This window comes from Amblyomma americanum, chromosome 7 (genome assembly GCF_052857255.1).
Source record: "Amblyomma americanum isolate KBUSLIRL-KWMA chromosome 7, ASM5285725v1, whole genome shotgun sequence".
NCBI lineage: Eukaryota > Metazoa > Arthropoda > Arachnida > Ixodida > Ixodidae > Amblyomma > Amblyomma americanum.
This window is the reverse complement of record NC_135503.1, coordinates 148068117-148074551: the sequence shown is the minus strand read 5'-3', so window position 1 is coordinate 148074551 and position 6435 is coordinate 148068117.

Genomic DNA, 6435 nt, shown 5'->3' with positions numbered 1-6435 from the left:
TCAACATTAATAGGTTCTGTTAAAATGGCGCGGCACTGTACAAGAGAATCAACCCTCTCCGCGGGGGGGGGGGGGGGGTGCGAAGGAGAGGGGAACACTCTCAAGGCTACCCCTCAGGACTGCTAAAACACACCAACAAACCACAATCTTATTGCACAACAATCAGAAACGAGAGAGGGTGGCGGCCTAGCTAATACCGTAGCATCGGCATAGCTAGTCGTCCCTCCCGTACGACAAAGAAATGAGTGGGCCAGTGCCGCAGAAACAGCGCCTCTGCATCCGCTGCAAGCCGGTCAGACAGGTATTGCCAGATAAGGAGATGCAGAGTCCGCAACGCCGGGTACATTGCCCTCACCGGCTGCCGCCGGTCTTCGGCCACACAGCGCCGATGCCACAATACAAACATTGCGCATACAAAAACAAGTTCGCCTAAGTGGCTGCGTAGTAGGCGGACACCTGGCCCAGCACGAACAGAAAACATGCGGTAAACCAATCGCAACATTGTCCGCGCAACGGGACACATGAAGAAAGTATGGCGCAACGTTTCTTGCGCTTCACATTGCGCGCACTGGGCATTGGGCAAAACGCCCCAAGATTCGAGTCGTTCTCGCGTGGGGAGGACGCCCCATCTCCTGTTCCACTCAAAGTCGCGAACCTCAGGAGGGAGGCGACTTGTACACCACGTATGCCACCTGCGTACCGCGGTGCGCCGCTGGTCGTCGGGACCAAGGCGCGCGCACGCGACCATCCCGCTGAGCTGAGTTGCAGGCACCTCGCTCAGGTCAACCGCCGGTAGATTAGAAGTTACAGACAGTTTAAACCCCGGTGCTGCTCTGTTGAAGGCCAAAGGCCTCTCTGCTTTCTGGCCTGTATGTAGATCCGGGGTGAAAGCACGACTCGCCGTGCTCAGCCAATAAAGCACGAGCGAGCGCCCGAGGTATGCGTCGCTCTCCACCAGCGAGTTCACGAGTTTGGCGCTGAGCGCGCGCGCCACCGTGGCTACACAGGGCAGCCCGAGTCCTCCCCTAGAAGGCGGAAGCTGGCAAAGTCGTCGGGCGACCTGCGCCGTGCCACCGTCCCAGATAAAGGCTCCAAACTATTACATTCTTGAACCCGGTGTGGGCGTTTACGAGCTATCAGAGCTTAGGGAGAACGAGTTGCACTGTTAACAAATAAAAGCCCAAATGGGAGCGTAAGGCTTTTCCTCTAGCGCGCACTCAAATTTACTCTGTTCTACAAGGGAGGTATTTTGGAGTTAATTTTTTACTACCTACAAGAATTGCAGAATCCGAAAATTGCATCATGTTTATTTATGCTCATTCAGGCTCATTTTTACAGCAGTGCCAGCGGCGGAAACGGGCAGTAGCTGCGGGGTTCGCCGGCAACTTGCTCAGTAGAGGGCTGTGGCAGGGACGGCGAGATCAGCTTTAGATGGCGTAGTGAAGATATTACCTTAGAGGTTCGGTCCCGGTTACACGTCTCTAAAGCTTCCTTCTAATACAACACCGTATTCATTAGGCGCGCGTTTGTTCATTCCAAACAATCGAGCTGGCGTTGCGAAGGAGGAAAGTTTTAAAAAGAGTAAGGAAAATGATGGTGCCAGCAAGTGAGACGACATTTTTCTTCAAGTTGCACACTGGAACGTTGCCGGTTAAACATGGATGGATGAGAAATAATTGTATTTACCATGGGGTGCTGACTGCTTTTTATGTCCCAAACCAGAGTCAATATAACACGTCCTTATTGATTGCTGGGATCAGCTGCTCTTTTTGGACGTGCTCCAGAGTACAATAAAGACTTACCCTTCACGCCGTATGAGATGCGATTCCTGGACATTAAACCGGATCTTTATAAATAGGATGAAATTTACCTTCTTGGTCTGCACAGCATTTGGCGAAGCAGGATGCCTGTACGACACTGCGATGAAGATGCGCAGTCTGTCCGAGATTACTTAAAAGAATATACTTAAGCTGCGTGAAGTGTACAAGGCGCTATGTATTGGAGATGAAGTTATCGAATTGATGGGAGGGTTGTCTTTGAAACAGTTTTGATTTTCTCATGTGAGGGAAACGCATGTCCGCTCTTGATGTTTGAGAATGTAGCGCAGAACATATTTGTGATCGATTATAAACTGTAGAAACAGGCAATAAAGACAACTTAAAGCTGCTGTGGCGAAGTTGTTAGCGTGCTTGTCTCGCACTCCGGAGGCCTGGGTTCGATTCCCCAACTCGCCTGATTTCCTACTCTGTTTTATTTATGCTTCCGGGGTTTTTCGCTCACGCCCAACGCTAACGAAGGCACCGGCTTTTCTGCGACACGGGGTCCTTAACGCAATGGAGTTAAAACATATTCCTCTGGCCACCAGGAACACACTACCTTTTGTAGCGACAGCTACATTACACTAGCAGTTCGAGCCTTCAGCGAGGCACCCCTTGAGCTGCGTGGCCGCCCTTGAGCTCCGTGGCTGCGCCGTGGCTGGTCACGTGGAGCGGGGACTTGAAGGTCAGAACCGCAAGTACCGCCAAGTCGTTACGAGGTAGCGCTGTGAAGGTTTCGCCTCAAAAACCGGCGTCCAGGCCTGTAATTGAACCAAGGCCTTTGGCGTTCGAGACGGGGACGCTTCCAATCCGCTACGACGGTAGAGTGAACTAGAATATTCTATTCCAGTTGACTGTAACGACGGCTCGGCGTTTGGACATGGATAAAAGGGCGTGTAGTGAATGCACGGGTGTCTTAGGAATGTGTCTTCGAGATAAATACTGAGGCATACATGAGTAATTATGGGCATGTAGCTTACAGATGTCGGAACTAAGCGAGTGCCATGCGTTTCGAGCAAAAATGCCTCCGTGGTTGGCGTGCAGTCGTAGCACCATCCCGTATCACCCAATAAACATCCCTTCGCCATGACGGCGCTGGCCCGGCAGATGGCGCGCGTATCTTCGAAGAGCTAATGCGGTCCTGTGCGTGCGACCAGAAGTTTCAAGCAAGGTTAGAAATTAAACAACGTGGCGTAGGGAGGCTAGCTCTGTGAGCACATCGCATTACACCAAATCAGGGGGCACAAAGTGATATGGGATGGGCGTCTTTCGAGAGCAGAGAAGCTAGCAGAAAGATAGCATTTGAGGAGCGATTGAGAAAAATGGGGGAAAAGCAGTGGGCTAGGAAAGTTTTCAGATACCTGTATGTAAGGAATGTTAATGCGAAATGGAGAAAGCGAACTAGAAAATTGACAAGCAAATATCTGGAAAACAGTAGCGGGGCAAATCAGCAATTATCGGTTAAGAAAAAGGTTAAAGAAACAGAGAGACCTCTGTGGAAAACAGGGATGCTAACGAAGTCAGCACTGGGAACATACATGATTTTAAAGCAGGAAATTGCCAAAGAATATATCTATAATAATTGTAAGGGAAGCTCTTTGATGTTTGAGGCCAAGACGGGAGTTTTGCGGGCTAAGGAATATAGAGTCAGATACCACGAGATAGACACGTTGTGTTATTCATGTGGAGAGGAGGAGGAAACGGCTGAACACTTGATACTTTTCTGTAAAGGGCTTCAGCCTACAGTGGAAAGCAGTGGGGCTGATTTATCTGAGGCATTGGGGTTTAAGGACAGTGAAGGGAAAGTATATTTTAAGCGGGTAGAAGTAACCAAGCGAAGGTTATATTATTGGTGGCTAAAATCAAGAGAACAGTAAAATTTCATAAGTCATGGCTAGGTGGCTTGAGCCACCGCCCGATTTAAAGCGTTCAGCTGTATCCATCCATCCATCCATTCATCCACCCACCCATCCACTCACCCACCCACCCGTCCGTCCGTCCGTCCGTCCGCCCTCCCACCCACCCATCCATTCAACCATCCATCCATCCATCCATCCATCCATCCATCCATCCATCCATCCATCCATCCATCCATCCATCCATCCATCCATCCATCCATCCATCCACTCACCCACCTACCCATCATCCATCCATCCATCCATCCATCCATCCATCCATCCATCCATCCATCCATCCATCCATCCATCCACCCGTCCACCCGTCCGTCCGTCCGTCCGTCCATCCATCCATCCATCAGCGCCTTCTCTAAATGCTGATGTGCCATCTAAATCAGCTGGTGCTCGAACACGCTGGAAGGCTTTCGCGTTTCACTCTTATGGCGGAGCTTATAGCGCCTCTAAGGTAATATCTTCACTACGCCATCTAAAGCTGATCTCGCCGTCCCTGCCGCCGCGGTGGCTCCCGTCCCGCCGCGGTGGCTCAGTGGTTAGGGCGCTCGACTACTGATCTGGAGTTCCCGGGTTCGAACCAGACCGCGGCGGCTGCGTTTTTATGGAGGAAAAACGCTAAGGCGCCCGTGTGCTGTTCGATGTCAGCGCACGTTAAAGATCCCCAGGTGGTCGAAATTATTCCGGAGCCCTCCACTACGGCACCTATTCTTCCTTTCTTTCACTCCCTCCTTTATCCCTTCCCTTACGGCGCGGTTCAGGTGTCCAAAGATATATGAGACAGATACTGCGCCATTTCCTTTCCCCAAAAACCAATTATTATTATTATTATGTCCCTGCCACAGCCCTCTACTGAGCAAGTTGCCGGCGAACCCCGCAGCTACTGCCCGTTTCCGCCGCTGGCACTGGTGTAAAAATGAGCCTGAATGAGCATAAATAAACATGATGCAATTTTCGGATTCTGCAATTCTTGTAGGTAGTAAAAAATTAACTCCAAAATACCTCCCTTGTAGAAGAGAGTAAATTTGGGTGCGCGCTAGAGGAAAAGCCTTACGCTCCCATTTGGGCTTTTATTTGTTAACAGTGCAACTCGTTCTCCCTAAGCTCTGATAGCTCGTAAACGCCCACACCGGGTTCAAGAATGTAATAGTTTGGAGCCTTTATCTGGGACGGTGGCACGGCGCAGGTCGCCCGACGACTTTGCCAGCTTCCGCCTTCTAGGGGAGGACTCGGGCTGCCCTGTGTAGCCACGGTGGCGCGCGCGCTCAGCGCCAAACTCGTGAACTCGCTGGTGGAGAGCGACGCATACCTCGGGCGCTCGCTCGTGCTTTATTGGCTGAGCACGGCGAGTCGTGCTTTCACCCCGGATCTACATACAGGCCAGAAAGCAGAGAGGCCTTTGGCCTTCAACAGAGCAGCACCGGGGTTTAAACTGTCTGTAACTTCTAATCTACCGGCGGTGGACCTGAGCGAGGTGCCTGCAACTCAGCTCAGCGGGATGGTCGCGTGCATGCGCCTTGGTCCCGACGACCAGCGGCGCACCGCGGTACGCAGGTGGCATACGTGGTGTACAAGTCGCCTCCCTCCTGAGGTTCGCGACTTTGAGTGGAACAGGAGATGGGGCGTCCTCCCCACGCGAGAACGACTCGAATCTTGGGGCGTTTTGCCCAATGCCCAGTGCGCGCAATGTGAAGCGCAAGAAACGTTGCGCCATACTTTCTTCATGTGTCCCGTTGCGCGGACAATGTTGCGATTGGTTTACCGCATGTTTTCTGTTCGTGCTGGGCCAGGTGTCCGCCTACTACGCAGCCACTTAGGCGAACTTGTTTTTGTATGCGCAATGTTTGTATTGTGGCATCGGCGCTGTGTGGCCGAAGACCGGCGGCAGCCGGTGAGGGCAATATACCCGGCGTTGCGGACTCTGCACCTCCTTATCTGGCAATACCTGTCTGACCGGCTTGCAGCGGATGCAGAGGCGCTGTTTCTGCGGCACTGGCCCACTCATTTCTTTGTCGTACGGGAGGGACGACTAGCTATGCCGATGCTACGGTATTAGCTAGGCCGCCACCCCCTCTCGTTTCTGATTGTTGTGCTTTAGCAGTCCTGAGGGGTAGCCCTGGGAGTGTTCCCCTCTCCTTCGCACCCCCCCCCCCCCCCCCCCCGCGGAGAGGGTTGATTCTTTTGTACAGTGCCGCGCCATTTTAACAGAACCTATTAATGTTGAATATGTACGGTGCACCTTTTTGTGATCACCGATGTTATGTGATTAGCTCTTTACACTCGTTGTGGTCATGTACAGACGGGTTTTGATTGTGTAGATTGTGTCAATAAACTTCCCTTTATGTAGTTTGGATTAGCCTCCGCGCGACAGCTTCTCTATATTATTGTGTGCCGTGCGTCACGTCACAGGTGCGCCTCTACCGCCGGCTCCTCCTACATGCGTGACGTCACAGCCCCTCATGCGCAGTAGAGCACGCGCCGCGGTCTGTTGCTCGGATGCATATACACAGGGGGTACGAAGTGCTTCCTTGTGAGAGGCGGGATTTGTGAAGAAGCGGAATGTCAGCGCACTTACTCAGAACGACAGCAGTACAGGCTACTGGAAACAACGTCGACCAATCCCGAAGATGTAGCATGGTGCAAGGCGGGTCAGCACCGAGCCCAAGAAGCGAGGACAGTCGGGCGTTGCCAGATCAACTCTTTTCCTTAAA